The following is a 21657-nucleotide window of genomic DNA, read 5'->3' on the forward strand; positions in this document are numbered from 1 at the left end:
ATGCACTATTTAACATGATTATTAGTTATTTGTAGCATTTATAATTGACGTAGGTGTAAGTTAATTTGCAATTCAGATTTGTGACATTTGCAGTGAACATAAATCTTCTATTCAAATTCATTATCTGTTCGGCAGACCGCTGCCTGTCAAAAGAACAAGCGAGGGAACTAGCGCAAATTTTTCAAAAGCTTTAAAGAGTTCTTTTAAAGGAGGTTTTGTGAACTGAGATAATAGCTCAGCAAAACAACTGAAGTAATTGGAAATATGCACGCGCTAATTGGACGCCGTTCGATGCTATCAACAAATTGAGAAATTCCCAATATTTGTCATAGTACAGATTAGATTTGACAGAAAAAATTCACCTAAACAATAGCTCACATGATTAGTTACAAGAATGTAAAACAAGATTTTAATTAACTTGACCTGAACAGTGCTTTGGCAAACCAAAGTTGAGGAATGGAATGAATCGATGCTATGAGCGTGATCTGACATTTTCAAAAGGCTGTAAAGACCAGTCAAAATACACGGTTAAGTTTCACATAAAAGCAATTCAAAATCTGATTGACATCAAACAAAATCTGAAAATTTCTGCAACTAAGGCAGCAAAGTTTGAATACTTACTCCATCTGATGCTACCGTAATTTAGAACTGGATAATCGAAAAATTGCGCCTATCTAAAATTGGGGAAATTGGGTGGGGGAGTGGGTTCCTTGGAGTTTTTGTCCAAAATGTCCGTACCCTTAACAAAAGGTCGACTGTACGATAAAGTTGACGTAATCCCAATCAAAAGAGGTGGCAAGTAATTTTTTAAACGAAGATAATGATCACCTTAGAAAACATTTGTTCAATAGTAGAATTAGCTACGGAAATTTAAAATTTACGATTTAAAAAACGTCCGGAAAGCTATGAATGCAATGGGTACTAAACTTTTTGGCAGTACGTCAAAATCCCCTGTACATCAAAAAAGGTTATGAAATTATTGCAAACGTTTATTTAAGTTGTAGCATTATGTTTTTTTATTTAGCTAACTGAAAACGAATTGATAAAATAACTAAAACTTATTGAAAGTGTCATCTCTAAGTACAATTGCGAGTCTATTTTTCTTGTAAATTCTTGACTTTTTTTCTATTAGACCCCACAAATTGTCCAGTCCAAGAGGTACGTTAGTCTTAAGTAACCAAAATCCATAGATTAATAAAGAATACTTTTTGTTTTAAGATCCATATTGTTTTAAATTTGTTTTAAGATGGGATAAAAGTTTTCAGATCTAAAAGAGACTTTTCTTAACGAATTGAATGGGTGTTACGTTGTTGAAATCATTATATTATTATCCAGAATGTCACCATGTGACACACTCTCCAACAAGACATTACCAACAGACCCTCAAATTAAAGACTGACGAACCCAGTAAAAGACAGAATATAAGCAGCATCAGGGTCGCACTCGAATAGTTAAACTGTAAGAGTTTGCAGTTTTTTTGCAAGCTCTTACAAGGTGATGCCTTGTCTCACAAGTTTTTTTCCAAAAACTTGAAAAATCTGGCAAATTAATCATTCGTCTTACAATTTCTTACAGGTCAACCTTTTGACTTACAATGCTCTTGAAAGTTAATCAATTGACTTACAAGGTTCTTCTAAATTGAATATTTGACATTGATATTACTTAATCTTGCGAATTTTTGTCTTGTAAGAACTTGAAAGTTCCTGACAGAAATTTAGAAGGCAATTCATTGCCCTGCATGTTTGTTTTCCAAAAACTTGCAAGTTGTCGCAAGACAACCACAAATTCCGCCCATAAACCGAAGAAAAAAGCATCTTGAAGTTCATCACGTAAAATTAACTATTTCTTGTTAATTATATGCAATTTACAAATGTAAATTGAGCAGATTTGCGGCACAATTTTTAGACAAGAAATGTAATTAAAGAAGAGCCAGGAGATCTAACATTTATTGGCCTAATTGCAAACGGAACTTTCAAGTCAATAAAATTTTTGAGCAAAAAACGTTTTCTGAACTTAGATCATATTAGAATGGGTTATGCAAACTGAGCAACAAATTGCCAAACACTTTCCACGGTGAATGATAGAACTATAAATTGAAACAACTAGTTGGAGTTAAACTCGACCGACATGAACTCGCAAGAAACTTGATCTTTTGACTTGAATGTTTTTACCAGCTATCCATTTTGCACAAAGAATTTGCAAATTTTTACAATTTAACCATAGGCTCTTGCCTTGGCACGCTGCGGATGGAAGTCGGAGCGTTCATTATTTGATTACCTATAAATACCAAACAACAAAAAAAGATTTTGTGGACTCGGAGAAAAAGGTTTCACTAAAAAAGAGCCCTAAACAGCTATGACCAGGGTTTCAATTATCACCAATTTTCATCTCTACTTACATTTGCGTATATTGTTGGCAGATTGTTCCAAATCGGAATGATTGATTATCTCACAGCGGATTTATTGTTGATTTGAGATTAATTTGGTATCCCCCCAAAAAATTATGAGTTGCTGTTTTACTTCTCATGGAAACAGTAATTGAGAATTGGAAGACGGCAAAAACAAACATATTTGGATATTGCAAAAGCTCTAATCCAATTTTCCATTTAATTTTCCCCCAATAAAATAATTGTTTTTCACAATTTTTTAAAATTCCAATACTGTTTTTTTTTTCAAGTTCTCTGAGAAGTAGGCCATCGTATAATCTAGTCGATTGGAAAATTCATGTCAACTATGATACTCCTCAGGGCACAGTTGCGGGAATTCCCATTTTTCGTTCAAAAAATAATATTTTCTTTCAAATTTTAAGAGCTGAGTGAGGCTTGCTTTATATTTGATAAAATTTGTATACGTGCATATTTACTACTTTACGCCATATTCCGCCAAAAAAACAAAAAACTCCAAAATTAATTGACGATGGTGAATAATAAACACTTAAATTAAATCTACACGTTGTCATAATGGAAGTCTTTATATGTAGAGAAAATAACCACCCAAATAATTTTGTTAAGATAATGTTTTAAGAAGTTAAAGCTCCTTATATTTAACATTGAATCTGGAAATAGCCCAAGCATTTAAAGCTCTTTTAAATTTTCTCATCTGATATGACTACATCAAATCGATTTATATGTTTGGTCAAAAATAGAAAAACCATTGGGACATTGGTTGAATGATTTGAAATTGATAATGATTGATCATTTTATTTCAGTTTAAATATTCTTGCAAGTTTTTTTTCGGATAAAATCATCAACGTCTATCGTTATCCATCAGCACAAATCAGAGGTATATTTGTGCATTACATTTTGTTATGGGCGTCAAAACAATGATAATTGTGGAGATCTTCAGCAGAAGCAAAGAGATTGTATACAGCTTTGATTCACTGAGAAATATCAGAAATTCTGTTTTAAGAAAAAATATTCAGTTTGTTGCAATTTTTTAAAAAGTTTTTACTGGTACTTGACACGTCGGAACTTCGAATAGATTAAAAATGTAACACTTCATTTCACTAAACTAGGACTAAATTTCTGGGCTTTCGAGACTAAATTGACTTCTGGATTTTAATCAACAAACTGAAAACATTTTTCTGGAAATTAGTATTCACATTCATAGAAAATTATCTTCTGTTACATTTTTGTTGTCGATTTCACATGCAAAGTTTCTATATGTATAAAATCCGAGTTTCGTGTACTTGAATTTCACTCACACACAACGAGAAGCACTTCCGGAAAGAAGCTCAGCCTTTGCAGACATAAGTGTGCGAAAAACTACAAATGAAGTGGGTAGCAACTTTCGGCAGTAAACGTTTATGAATTTTACAAGTATTCCCCGGAACGGATTTAGGGGGCTGGAACACTCGAAGAATCAATTTTTGGACAATTGTCTGTTGTATTAGTAGATAGGCTTTTAACAGCCCCCTAGTTGAGAGGTCAACTTTATGAAAAGACCTATAAAGTCGACCTGGGGGGGGGGGGGGGGGGGTATTTCCCTACCTTAAATACACGGTCGACCTCCTTACAACAGCTTAATTGGAGCTCTTTTGTCTAGTTGAATTATTAAGCTCAAGTGTCGGTTCCATACTTTCTCAATTGTGGGCGGAAGATACATTCGCTTGTAGATTTTGTTGGAAATAAGCCTGTAATGAAGTTCACATTCCTCAGCTCTCCCTATCTTTATCACTTTAGAAGGATCCAATTCAAGAAACTAGGCAACAATAAAAAGAAGTAGATAACAAAAAAACCATAGCTAAATTTTATTTTGCTTCAAAACAGAATCAAGTTTTCAAAACCGTAAAATATGGAGCACATGCATTGATCTGTTATCAGGTTGCGAGGCTCCACACAAGCACAAATACACAAACGAACGCTTATCCGCACGTTAGCAAAGCCTAACACACACACACACACACACACACATCCACACACAGGCACACACACACATACACAAACACACACATGTATATAAGCACACACACAAACACACACACACATGCATATATACACACACACACACGCAAAGACACACATACACCCACAAACACACACAAACACACACAGACAGAAACACACCCATACAACACAGACATACAAACACACAACACACACTCATATTATATACATACAAACACACACACACACACACACACACACACAAAAAAACACACGCACATACACACATACAAACACACACACACACACACACACACACACACACACACATATGCATATATACCCACACAAGCAAAGACGCACATACACACAAAAACATAAAAAAAAACACACACACAGAAACACACTCATACAACACAGACATACAAACACACCAACACACACACACACAAAAACACACGCATATACACACATACAAACATACACATACACACAAAGGCACACAGACTCACAAAAACAAGCAAAAGCACAAAAACACACACAAACGCACACATGCATACCCACATACACAAACAGACATACGCATATACACGCACAAACACATAAACACATACACACACAAACACACACATACACGCACGAACACACACACAGACACACACATACACACATACATAAAAACACACACACAAACACACACACAAACACTCAAACATACACACCGAGACACACATATACACACACAGACTCACTTACATACAAAAACACACACACAAACGCACACAAGCACACACACACAAGAAAACACACACTCATACACACAGACACACACACACATAAACACACACACATACACTGACATACACTCAATTACACACAAACAAAAACACACACACACACACACACACATATATATATATATATATACAAACACACACATACACACATAAATATTCACAACCACACACAGACACTTACGTATACACACACACAGAAAGATATACACAAACACAAGCACACATACACACAACAACACACACACACACAAACACACAGAAAAACACACACACATACACGTACACAAAAACCCACACACATACACGCATAAATACACAAACATACACACATATACATACATACATACACAGAAACACACACAAATATACAAACACAAACACACACAAATACACACACAGACATACACACACAGAAATACACACAGACACATCAACAAGCACAAACACAAATACACACATGGACACCCATATATACTTACACAGACACAGACAAACACTGAAACACACACACACACACAAACACACATACGGACACATAAAACACACACACACACATATACACACAAACTTACACGAACATAAACACACAGACACATACAGAAACACATACACAACCTCAAAAACACACATAAACAGACATACACACATACACACACACAAACACACAAAAACAAACCCACACAAAAACACAGAGACATAAACAAACACAAATTCAAATACACACACAGACAAACACATTTACACACAGACACAAACACAGAGAAACAGATACACATACACACACACACACACAGACAAACACACAGAGACACACAGACACATAAACAAACACAAACACAAATACACAAACAGACACACATATATACATACACAGACAGACAAACACTCAAACACACACAAACACACACACATACACATACACAAACACACATAAACATACACACATACACCTTCACAAACACACACAGACCCCCACATACACACACAGACACACAGACACAAACACAAACACATACACACACGAAAACATAGACATACACACACAAACACACACATACACAAACACAAACACACACCATACACATTCAAACACACATACACAAACATACAGACACACATACACGCAAACAAACACGCACACAAATACCAACGCAGGCACACAAAAACCCACATACACACATACACCTATACACACAGACACACACATAGACAAACAGACACACATACATATACAAACACACACACACACACACAAACACATACATACACACATACGCACACATAAAACACGAACACATACATACAAACATACACGAACATAAACACACAGACACACACATACACACAGAAACACATACACAATCTCAAAAACAAAAAACACACACACACACACAAATACACAGACATACACAAACGCACGCACCACACGCACACAAACATAAACACATATACACACTCAGACACAAATACACAGAGACAAACACACCTGTAAAACACACACACACACATGAAAACACGCAAGAGCACACACAGAAACACAGAAGAACAGACGAACGCATATACACACATACACACACACAAACACGCAAAATTACATACACATGCACAAACACACAAATACATACAAGCACAGAGACAAACACGCAAAAAACAAACACATACAGGCACACGCGCTCACACTCGTAGAAACACAAACACGACAACACACACATACGAAAACAAACACAGACAAACAAACACACGCACACACCCACAACCACACACACGCTCAAACGCACATATTTACACACACGCACACACACAGACGCACGCACACACACGCACACATGCAATTACCCACGCAAGCACACACACATACGGACTCAGCCAGAAACACCCAGCAACACCCAGAAACTCATTTTACACTAGCACATGTACAAGCACAAACACACACACACATTGAAACACACTCAACCAAACACAAACGCGCACATATACGCATATACACATACACACAGACACACACACACACACACACACAAAACCACGCAAAAACACAACTTTACACACATACACACACACGGTCACACACAAACGCACTCACACACACACTCACACACAAGCATATACAGACGCGTATAAAACCACATGCACACAGACACAAACACGCAAAAAAACACAAACACAATAACACACAGACACACACACACAAATTTTCACAGACAAAACAAACACAAACATACACACGTACACACATACACACACACAAACAAACACACACACAAACACAAAAACATACAAACACAGACACACACACACAAACACACACACACGAACACATACACAAACACGCACACACGCACACACACACAAACACGAACACCTAGTCTCGCAAATGCTCACAGACACATATACAACCACCACACACAGACGCAAACACGCAAAAAACACACGAATAACAACATAGAGACACACACACAAACACACACTCATGGACACATGCACAAACACGCACACACGCACAAACCTATATACACACACACATGCACACGCATACATACAAACACACACAGACACACAATCACACACAGACACAAACACGCACGAAAACCACAGAAAAACACACGCAACAACATACTCAGACACGTAAAGGCACATACACATACACACAGGCACACACAAAAACACGCATACACGCACACACACACATACACACACTCACAAACATACACAAGGAATCACAGACACACATAAACACAGACACACACAAAAACAAACACACAAATTTACACACAGACAAACTCACACACCCACGCAGAAAACATGCACACACGCACATAGACACTTGCACTCGCGCGATCAGACACGCACACCCACACACCCGCAATTACACACACACACGAAAATAATCACATACACACATCCAAACATAAAGACACACACACATACATATACAGACAAATCAACACACATACACACACACAGACACACAAACACACACACACATACAGAAAAACAAACAAACAAACAAACACACACACACAAAAACACACATACAAACATAGACACACACACTCAAATCCACACACACACGGACACACACAACATGCACACAAGCACACACAGATACGCAGATAAACACACTCACTCACACACATACACACACAAACACACACATACACACAGAGACACACAAACACGCACGAACAATTACACATATACACATAGACAAACACACGAAAAAAACACGCACACAAGGACTCACAGCAACACACACATATACACACAGAGACACACACAAACATGTATATATATATATATATATATATATATTTATATATAAATATCTATCTATCTATATATATATATATATATATATATATATATATATATATATATATATACATATATATATATATATATATGTTTATAGATATATATATATATATATATATATATATATATATAAATACAGACACACACGCAAAAATATACAGAAACGCAGAGACGCAAAAACACACGCAGACACACAAAGGCACACAACCGATCGCACAAAAACACAAGCATACACGCTTGCACTCGCACAAACACAAAAGCAACCAACCACACACAAACACACATACACAAACTCACCCACAGCTACACACACCGACATGTTAATCTACACATACCCACACCACAAGCTTACACTCACAAACATATACGCACACATGCAAACAAACACGCAAGCGCAAACACACACAAACCGACACACTCACACGCAGAAAGCATACACACATGCACAAAGGCAACAACACACACAGAAACACACAAGCACGCACGATCACACTGGCACAAACACAGACTAACAAACATACACACCAACAATTACACACATACGCAAACACACACACATACGTCATTCGGTCATTATACCACATACATAGCTTCGGTCATTATTGTGCAAGTTTTGCTTTAATTTGAGATTTGAGTTCCCACACACACAGGCTCACACCTACACACACACATGCAGACACACAAACAAACTCCTAACCACACAGACACAAAAACAACCACAATACATACACACATACAAGGACAGACACAAACATACACGCACAAACACACACGCACATACACAAATGGACAAACAAACAAACAAACACGCATACACGCACACACACACGTACGCACTCACACACTCAATCACGCATATACCTATACAGGCATATAAATACACATACACATAGACGCATATACAACCACATACACACAGACGCAAACACGCAAAAAACACACAAATAACAACACAGAGACACACAGACAGACAGACATTCACACAGACACGAAGAGAGACACACACACAAACACACACTCACGGACATATGCACAAACACGCACACACGCACACACACATATATACACACACACTCACACATTTGCACACGCATACATACAAACACACACACAGACACACTTTCAAACACAGACACAAACACGCAAGAAAATCACAGAAACACACACGGAACAACACACTCAGACACATACAGGCACACACATACACACAGAGACACACAGACACAGACACACAGATTTACACAGACAAAACAAACGCAAACATACACACGTACACACATACACACACATACCATCACACAAACAAACACACACACGAACACAAGTACATACAAACACAGACACACACACAAACACACACACGAACACATACACAAACACGCACACACGCACACACACAAACACGAACACCTAGTCTCGCAAATGCTCACAGACATATATACAACCACATACACACAGACGCAAACACGCAAAAAACACACGAATAACAACACAGAGACACACAGACAGATAGACAAACACACAGACACGAACAGAGACACACACGCAAACACACACTCACGGACACATGCACAAACACGCACACACGCACACACACATATACACACACACTCACACGCTTGCACACGCATACATACAAACACACACACACACAGACACACTTTCAAACACAGACACAAACACGCAAGAAAATCAACGAAACACACACGCAACAACACACTCAGACACATACAGGCACACACATACACACACACACACAGACACACACACACAAATTTATACAGACAAAACAAACACAAACATACACACGTACACACATACACACACATATCATCACACAAACAAACACACACACAAACACAAGTACATACAAACACAGACACACACACACACAAACACACACACACGAACACATACACAAACACGCACACACGCACACACACAAACACGAACACCTAGTCTCTCAAAGGCTCACAGACACATATACAACCACATACACACAGACGCAAACACGCAAAAAACACACAAATAACAACACAGAGACACACAAACAGACAGACATTCACACAGACACGAACAGAGACACACACACAAACACACACTCACGGACACATGCCCAAACACGCACGCGCGCACACACACATATACCCACACACACTCACACACTTGCACACGCATACATACAAACACACACACAGACACACTTTCAAACACAGACACAAACACGCAAGAAAATCACAGAAACACACACCACGCAACAACACACTCAGACACATACAGGCACACACATACACACAGAGACACACAGACACAGACACACAAATTTAGACAGACAAAACAAACGCAAACATACACACGTACACACATACACACACATACCATCACACAAACAAACACACACGCAAACAAGTACATACAAACACAGACACACACACAAACACACACACACGAACACATACACAAACACGCACACACGCACACACACAAACACGAACACCTAGTCTAGCAAATGCTCACAGACACATATACAACCACATACACACAGACGCAAACACGCAAAAAACACACGAATAACAACACACAGACACACAGACAGACAGACATACACACAGACATGAACAGAGACACACACGCAAACACACACTCACGGACACATGCACAAACACGCACACAAGCACACACACATATACACACACACTCACGCGCTTGCACACGCATACATACAAACACACACACAGACACATTTTCAAACACAGACACAAAAACGCAAGAAAATCACGGAAACACACACGCAACAACACACTCAGACACATACAGGCACACACATTCACACAGACACACACAGACACACACACACACAAATTTACACAGACAAAACAAACACAAACATAAACACGTACACACATACACACACATATCATCACACAAATAAACACACACACAAACACAAGTACATACAAACACAGACACACACACACAGAAACACACACACGAACACATATACAAGCACGCACACACGCACACACACAAACATGAACACCTAGTCTCGCAAATGCTCACAGACACATTTACAACCACATACACACAGACGCAAGCACGCAAAAAACACACGAATAACACCACAGAGGCAGACAGACAGACAGACATACACACAGACACGAACAGAGACACACACACAAACACACACTCACGGACACATGCACAAACACGCACACACGCACACACACATTTACAGACACACTCACACACTTGCACACGCATACATACAAACACACACACAGACACACTTTCAAACACAGACACAAACACACAATAAAATCACAGAAACACACACGCAACAACACACTCAGACACATACAGGCACACACATACACACAGACACACACAGACACACACACACACACAAATTTACACAGACAAAACAAACACAAACATACACACGTACACACATACACACACATATCATCACACAAACAAACACACACACAAACACAAGTACATACAAACACAGACACACACACACAAACACACACACGAACACATACACAAGCACGCACACACGCACACACACAAACACGAACACCTAGTCTCGCAAATGCTCACAGACACATTTACAACCACATACACACAGACGCAAGCACGCAAAAAACATACGAATAACACCACAGAGGCAGACAGACAGACAGACATACACACAGACACGAACAGAGACACACACACACAAACACACACTCACGGACACATGCACAAACACGCACACACGCACACAAACATTTACAGACACACTCACACACTTGCACACGCATACATACAAACACACACACAGACACACTTTCAAACACAGACACAAACACGCAATAAAATCACAGAAACACACACGCAACAACACACTCCGAAACATACAGGCACACACATACACACAGACACACACAAACACACACACACGCACACACACATACAAGCACACTCACACACATGATCACGCAAACACATACACACATAGACACAGACACACACTCAAAGAAACATACACATAAACACCCAGACGACACACACACGCAGAAAACATACACACACTTACGCACAAACGCAACAACACACACAGAGACACACAAACACGCACGATTGCACTCGCACGAACATACACTGTCACATACACACAACCACACATATAGGCACACCCATATATACACACAGACACACCTACACATACATACACGCAGACACACAAACACACACTTACGCAAACATACACAGAAACAAACAATTACACACACAAACACACACACAAGGTCACCCAGACGCGCACGCGCACAGACACACACACATATGCGCAGACACATATGCAAATATACCCACGTAGAGCGACACTTGCACAATGAAAATTACCCAAATAGGCCTGCACACGTATGTAGATTCTGAAACATATGGACCTTAATTCGGTCATTATTGTGCAAACTTTGCTTTAATTTGAGATTTGAGTTCCCACACACACAAGCTCACACCCCACACACACACGCAGACACACACGCACAAACACCAAACCACCCACACAAAAAAGCACCCACACTGCATACACACATATACAGACGAACACATACATACACGCCCAAACACACACGATTACACTCACACGGACACACAAACACACAAACACGCACACACGCACACACACACATACGCACTCACACAATTACTCACGCAAATACCCATACAGGAATATAAACACACATAAACACACAAACGCATATACAACTACATACACACAGACACAAACACACATACAAACACACACATACAAACACACAACACACACAAACACACACACTCACACACATGCATACAAACACTCACACAGACACACTTTCACACACAGAAACATACAGGCACACACACATACAAAAGACACACACACAAACACGCACACACACACACACTCACATACATAAACAGACAAACACAGAGACAAAGACACACAAACAAAATCAAACACGCACATATACACCCAGACAAACACACACACGCAGAAAACACACACACGCACAAACGCAACAACACACACACAGAGACACACAAGCACGCACGCTTACACGCGGACGAACACACCAGCACACACACAGACACACACACCCACATGCTCACAATACACACACCCACACAACGTCAAATACACACACCCACACACTGACAGGCACACAAACACAGAAACACCTACACACACCTACAAACACAGACACACCAACACACACACATACACACCAACAAACACATACAAGTGCACACACATACAAACACAGACACACACACAAACAAACACACACACACACACACACGGAAACACACAACATGCACACAAGCACTCATAGTTACGCAGATAAACACACTCACTCACACATACAAACGCAAACACACAATAAAAGCACCTAACCACACGCACACATGCAGCAGCACACACAGGCACTTACAAGCACACACATATACTCACAAACTCAAACATTTACACATAGACACACACACGCACACAAAAACACACACAGACACACGAACAATTACACACACAAATACACAGACAAACACACGCACACAAGCAACAGCACACAGAAACACACATACACACAGAGGCACATACACAAACACACATATATATATATATTATATATATATATATATATATATATATATATAGACACACACGCAAAAAATATACAAACGCACAAACGCAACCACACAAACAAACACACATACAGACACACAAACACACGCACTCACCAACAAATATATACACAGACACGTTAACACACATATACCCAACCAAACACGCGCACACACACACGCGAACATACACGCACACTTTCAAACACACACTCAAGCGCAAACACACACCGAGACACACACAAACACAAACAACCACGAACACAGAAAAACAGACACGTGCACACACGCAAAAACACCCACACAGACTGAGAAACACGCTGACAAACAAACAAACAAAGACACACACACACGCACAAACACACACACAAACACACACACGCACACGCACACACAGACACTCACGCACACACACTTCCAAAGAATCATATACAAACATACACATGTAGAGCGACACTTGCACAGTGAAACTCACCCAAATAACCTCACAGGCACACAACCACAAACACACGCACACACCAACAGACAAACACACAAACTCACGCTCACGAACAAGCAAGCGCTAACGCACACATACATACACACACTCAAACACACTCATACACACAGACACACACACACACGCACACACACACACACACACACGCAAGCACACACACAGACACACCGACATAGCCACAAACAAGAACACCTACAAACACAAACACATACACATATAGACACAGACAGACACACACACACACAAAGAAACAAACACATATACACCCAGACGACACACACACGCAGAAAAAATACACACACTTACGCACAAACGCAAAAACACACACAGAGACACACAAACACGCACGCTTGCACTCGCACGAACATACACCGTCACATACACACAACCACACACACAGGCACACCCATATATACACACAGACACACCTACACATACATACACACAGACACACAAAAACACACTTACACAAACATACACACAAACAAACAATTACACACACAAACACACACACACAAGGTCACCCAGACACACGCACACACACACACATATGCGCAGACACATATGCAAACATACCCACGTAGAGCAACACTCGCTCAATGAAACGCACCCAAATAGGCGTGCAACCGTATGTAGCTTCGGTCATTATTGTGCAAGTTTTGCTTTAATTTGAGATTTGAGTTCCCACACACACAAGCTCACACCTACACAAACACATGCAGACACACACACAAACTCCTAACCACACAGATACAAAAACAACCACAATACATACACACATACAAGGACAGACACAAACATACACGCACAAACACACACGCACATACACAAATGGACACACAAACAAACAAACACGCACACACGCACACACACACGTACGCAATCACACACTGAATCACGCACATACCCATATAGGCATATAAATACACATACACATAGACACATATACAACCACATACACACAGACGCAAACCCGCAAAAACACACGAATAACAACACAGAGACACACAGACAGACAGACATACACACAGACACGAACAGAGACACACACGCAAACACACACTCACGGACACATGCACAAACACGCACACACGCACACACACATATACACACACTCACACACTTGCACACGCATACATACAAACACACACAAAGACACACTTTCAAAAACAGACACAAACACGCAAGAAAATCACAGAAACACACACGCAAAAACACACTCAGACCCATACAGGCACACACATACACACAGACACACACACAAACACACACACACGCACACACACATACAAGCACACTCACACACATGATCACACAAACACATACACACATAGACACAGACAGACACACACACACACACACAAAGAAACATACACATATACACCCAGACGACACACACACGCAGAAAACATACACACACTTACGCACAAACGCAAAAACACACACAGAGACACACAAGCACGCACGCTTGCACTCGCACGAACATACACCGTCACATACACACAACCACACACACAGACACACCCATATATACACACAGACACACCTACACATATATACACACAGACACACAAACACACACTTACACAAACATACACACAAACAAACAATTACACACACAAACACACACACAAGGTCGCCCAGACACACGCACACACACACATGCGCAGACACATATGCAAATATACCCACGCAGAGCGACACTTGCACAATAGGCCTGCACACGTATGTAGATTCTGAAACATATGGACCTTAATTCGGTCATTATTGTGCAAACTTTGCTTTAATTTGAGATTTGAGTTCCCACACACACAAAAGCTCACACCCCCCCCCCCCCACACACACACACACGCAGACACACAGGCACAAACACCAAACCACCCACACAAAAAAGCACCCACGCTGCATACACACATATACAGACAAACACATACATACACGCCCAAACACACACGATTACACTCACACGGACACACAAACCCACAAACACGCACACACCCACACACACACATACGCACTCACACAATCACTCTCGCAAATACCCATACAGGAATATAAACACACATAAACACACAAACACATATACAATTATATACACACAGACACAAACACACATACAAACACACACATACAAACACACAACACACACAAACACACACACTCACACACATGCATACAAACACTCACACACACACACTCTCACACACAGACACAATCACGCAAGAAAACAACAGAAAAAGACACGCAACAACACCTTCAGACACATACAGGCACACACACATACACAAAGACACACACACACAAACACGCACACACACACACAAACATACATAAACACACAAACACATAGACAAAGACACACACATAAAATCAAACACGCACACATACACCCAATCAAACACACACACGCAGAAAACATACACACACGCACAATCGCAACAACACACAGAGACACACAAGCACGCACGCTTACACTCGGACGAACACACCAGCACACACACACACACACACACACACACACATACTCACAATACGCACACCCACAAACCGTCAAATACACAAGCCCACACACACAGGCACACACACACACAGAAACACCTACACAAACCTACAAACACAGACACACCAACACACACACACATACACACCAACAAACACATACAAGTGCACACACATACAAACACAGACACGCACAAACACGCAGATACGCATACACACGTACAAACAAACACATTCACACAAATACACACACAAACACACACACACACACATGAACAATTACACACACAAATACACAGACAAACACACGCACACAAGCAACAGCACACAGAAACACACATACACACAGAGGCACATACACAAACACACACACACACACAAACATATATATATATATATATGTATATATATATAATATATATATATATATATATATATATACATATATATATATATATATATATATATATATATATATATATATATATATTTAGACACACACGCAAAAAAATATACAAACGCACAAACGCAACAACACATACAGACACACATAGACACACCCCAACACACAAAAACACAAGCATACACGCCTGCACTCGCACAAACACAAACGCAACCACACAAACAAACACACATACAGACACACAAACACACGCATTCACCAACAAATTCATACACAGACACGTTAACACACATATACCCACCCAAACACGCGCGCACACACACACGAACATACACGCACACTTTCAAACACACACTCAAGCGCACACCCACACCCAGACACACACAAACACAAACAACCACCGACACAGAAAAACAGACACGTGCACACACGCAAAAACACACACACAGACTGAGAAACACACCGACAAACAAACAAACAAAGACACACACACACACGCAAACACACACACACACAAACACACACGAACACACAGACACTCACGCGCACACACTTCCAAAGAAACATATACAAGCATACACATGTAGAGCGACACTTGCACAGTGAAACTCACCCAAACAACCTCACAGGCACACAACCACAAACACACGCACACACCAACAGACAAACACACAAACTCACGCTCACGAACAAGCACGCGCTAACGCACACATACATACACACACTCAAACACACTCATACACACAGACACACACACACACACGCACACACACACACACACACACACGCAAGCACACACACAGACACACCGACATAGCCACAAACAAGAACACCTACAAACACAAACACATACACATATAGACACAGACAGACACACACACACAAAGAAACAAACACATATACACCCAGACGACACACACACGCAGAAAAAATACACACACTTACGCACAAACGCAAAAACACACACAGAGACACACAAACACGCACGCTTGCACTCGCACGAACATACACCGTCACATACACACAACCACAAACACACGCACACACCAACAGACAAACACACAAACTCACGCTCACGAACAAGCACGCGCTAACGCACACATACATACACACACTCAACCACACCCATACACACAGACACACACACACACACACACACGCGAAAAAAACACACAAAACAAACAAACACGCACATGCAAACACACAGACGCACACGCACACAAACATGAACACAAAAATATACATACATACACATGTCCACCGACACTCACACATTGAAACCCACCCAAATAACCGTACAATCGTATGAAGCTTCTCGAACACATGGGGCTTTTTCGGTTATCATTATGCAAAATTTGCATTAATTTGAGATTTCAGTTCTCACACACGCAGGCACGCACACATCCACAAACGCACACCCAAGCACACACCCACAAACACAAACACGCTAACACACATACATACACACGCGCACGCACACATACATTTAGATAAACAAACGCACACATACACTTAGATACACACACACACACAAACACCCCCCCCCCCACACACGCACACACACAAACACCTGCAGAAACACAGAAACAAACAAATACGCACATGTACAAAAACAGATACACACGCACAGAGATATGAACACAAGCCTATACATACATACACATGTACAGCGATACTCGTACATTGCAACACGCCCAAATAAACGTACATCCGTATGTAGCTTCTGAAAGACGTGGTTTTTTTTTCGGTTATCATTTTGCAAAATGCTTTAATTTGGAATTTGAGTTCCCGGGAATGAACTAAACATGTTTTTATCAAGTCTACTTGCAATAACGACAGTTGCATAACTTATCGATGGAAAAACTCGACGAAAAAAGCCCAATGAATAGAACAAAGAGTTGTAACAGTGGCAAAACTCTGATTTGGGTTAGACGCCTTTTAAATACACTGGCGTTGCGATAACAAATGTTGCATATCTTTCCGATGAAAAAACGAGTTAGCACCCATTGAATACTACAAAAATCTGAAACTGGCGAAACTCTACTTCGGTATTAGACTATCTTTTTCCGCCACTCTTTTCTCACCACTGTTGTTATACGAAGAGTGTCGAGGAAGCAGCTGCCGAAAAAGACAGACTAATCATTTGCAGTGTACCAGAAGTGTAGCATGCAACTGTTGTAGTCGCAAAGAGAATTGATTAAAAACATGACCACATGGTTGTTATCGCTCTCTCCAAGTTACTGAACAGTTCGGCTTCACTTCGGAGTTTGGTAAGTTTGCGATGGCGAAATCAGCCGTTGGGTAGTGGTAAAATTTATTAAAAACATTTTTACACGTTTTCAGACCTTGTGAGAGTAGGGCTGTAGTGACGTCAGCTGTTTTGAAACGTCTTCCGGATCGGATAGATTGAGAGCAATGTGAATGACATTTTGAAGGTCAAAAGGGTTCACTCTGCCTTGCTGTTGACCTCTGCTGCTCTGCATAGTTGTCTTCACAGAGATCAACAAGTTCAAATATTTCTTCATTTCCACAGCAAAGCCCTCTAAAACACAATTATCGAAGCGCTTAAAAAGGCTCTCTAAACATGCAGCGCAAATGTACAATTTCTTTTTTTCAAAGTCGACGAGGTAAAAAGTTTGGTAGTTTGAATTCAATAAGCAGCAGAGAGCGCAGAAGTTAGAAGAATAGGTACGTGACTCTGATGAAGTCACTGAGAAATTTGGCATTAATCGAGAACCACTTTTCCGTTCGACATATAAGCCAGAATTTTTTTAGCAGAGTCCCGTAAAGCTGCTTGAAACAACAATCTTTGTATGTTTGAAACATGTATGCACTGTATTTAGAAAATGTTGTATTGTATAATCTGGCATTTTAAAATTTGCATGTTGGTGTTTCAAAGTCGTTTAGTCGTCAATTCTCACTTGTTGTAAGAAGTTTTCATAAGAATCTGTATGGAACCAAAAAGGCTAGAAAAATCTGAAGCTGATGGCTGAATGTGAGGGATCTCCGAATTCGTGAAAATCATTTGCACAGAAGTTGCTTCATTATGATACCCAATTTCTATCTTAGATAGAACTCCCAAAAACCTTCGTTAGCCGACCAAGGAAATAAAACTCTATGCCAAATTGATTCATGAATACAGCCCAGTAGAAAGCTTGATTAGTGATCCTCTACTATCTGGTATCCCTACCGGGCTCATCAACTGGACCTATTCAGTGCAGCGAAGAGGCCCGGTCAACATCTTTTGCATTCAAGACTGCTTTTGAGATGAAAATATGCCAATTGTTATTATCGCATAATTGTTTTTGTTGCTTTAGTTATCGTTTGACTCTAATAACAACGTAGACATCTTAATCCTTAAAAAATATTGTAGCAGTGGAAATACTGGATGTATACCTCAAGCCAATCAGAGACTGAGAAGACACTATTCTCTTATATAAAGCGCGTGCTGCACTAACTCTAGTCAGTCTGTTAGCTTAGATACACCATGTGCATACATTTGACTCCGGTGCTAAACTGTATTACCACCGTATTAATAGAAGTTTGTCTTCGGTGTTTTACTGAGTTGGTTAGTCTTAGAGATATAGGTCAGCCTACTTCGCGCGCAGAAATAAGTAGCCCCAGCTCTTTATAACTTAAGGCTTTAATAAGACTTAAGTTATAATCCTTAAGTTATAATCCTTTGGTTAATAATCCTGGGTTTGCCTTTATAGTAGGACCAATTTATTTGACTTGTGATTCAACTTTTGATTTATCTAATTTTTTTCCTTTGTTCTTGGTCACGTCTCGAAATTGGCTTCAATTCAAAATATTGTCAATTGTTGTAAAGTGCTTTATAAAGTGTGTTTTTTACATGAACGAGCACCATATTAAAATTTGCCTACAGGAACGAAAAACAAACAAACAATTTATTCTTGTTTATCTGACCTGTGTTGAGAAACAAATATCAGAAAACAACAAGGATCATGATTTTTGCCATTGTTTCTACATAACACTAAATGACGTAACAGCACGCACGGTTGTATTAAATAGAAGTAGACTTTCTCAAAGTATTCTTCATCTTCTCGAAGCATTGAAGAGAAATGATACACAGATCTAATCTCTCGAG

The 21657-nt window shown here is 40.0% G+C and overlaps 1 protein-coding gene across 4 annotated transcripts in view; it reads right to left on the reverse strand.

The window, feature by feature from the left end:
• The window catches only part of LOC142340108 (uncharacterized), a 43382-nt gene that overhangs the window by 19575 nt on the left and 2150 nt on the right, over positions 1–21657 (reverse strand). The gene's annotated exons all lie outside the window — the stretch shown is intronic.

Source organism: Convolutriloba macropyga, chromosome 5, assembly GCF_964194025.1.
Source record: "Convolutriloba macropyga chromosome 5, txConMacr16.3, whole genome shotgun sequence".
Classification (NCBI taxonomy): Eukaryota; Metazoa; Xenacoelomorpha; order Acoela; family Convolutidae; genus Convolutriloba; species Convolutriloba macropyga.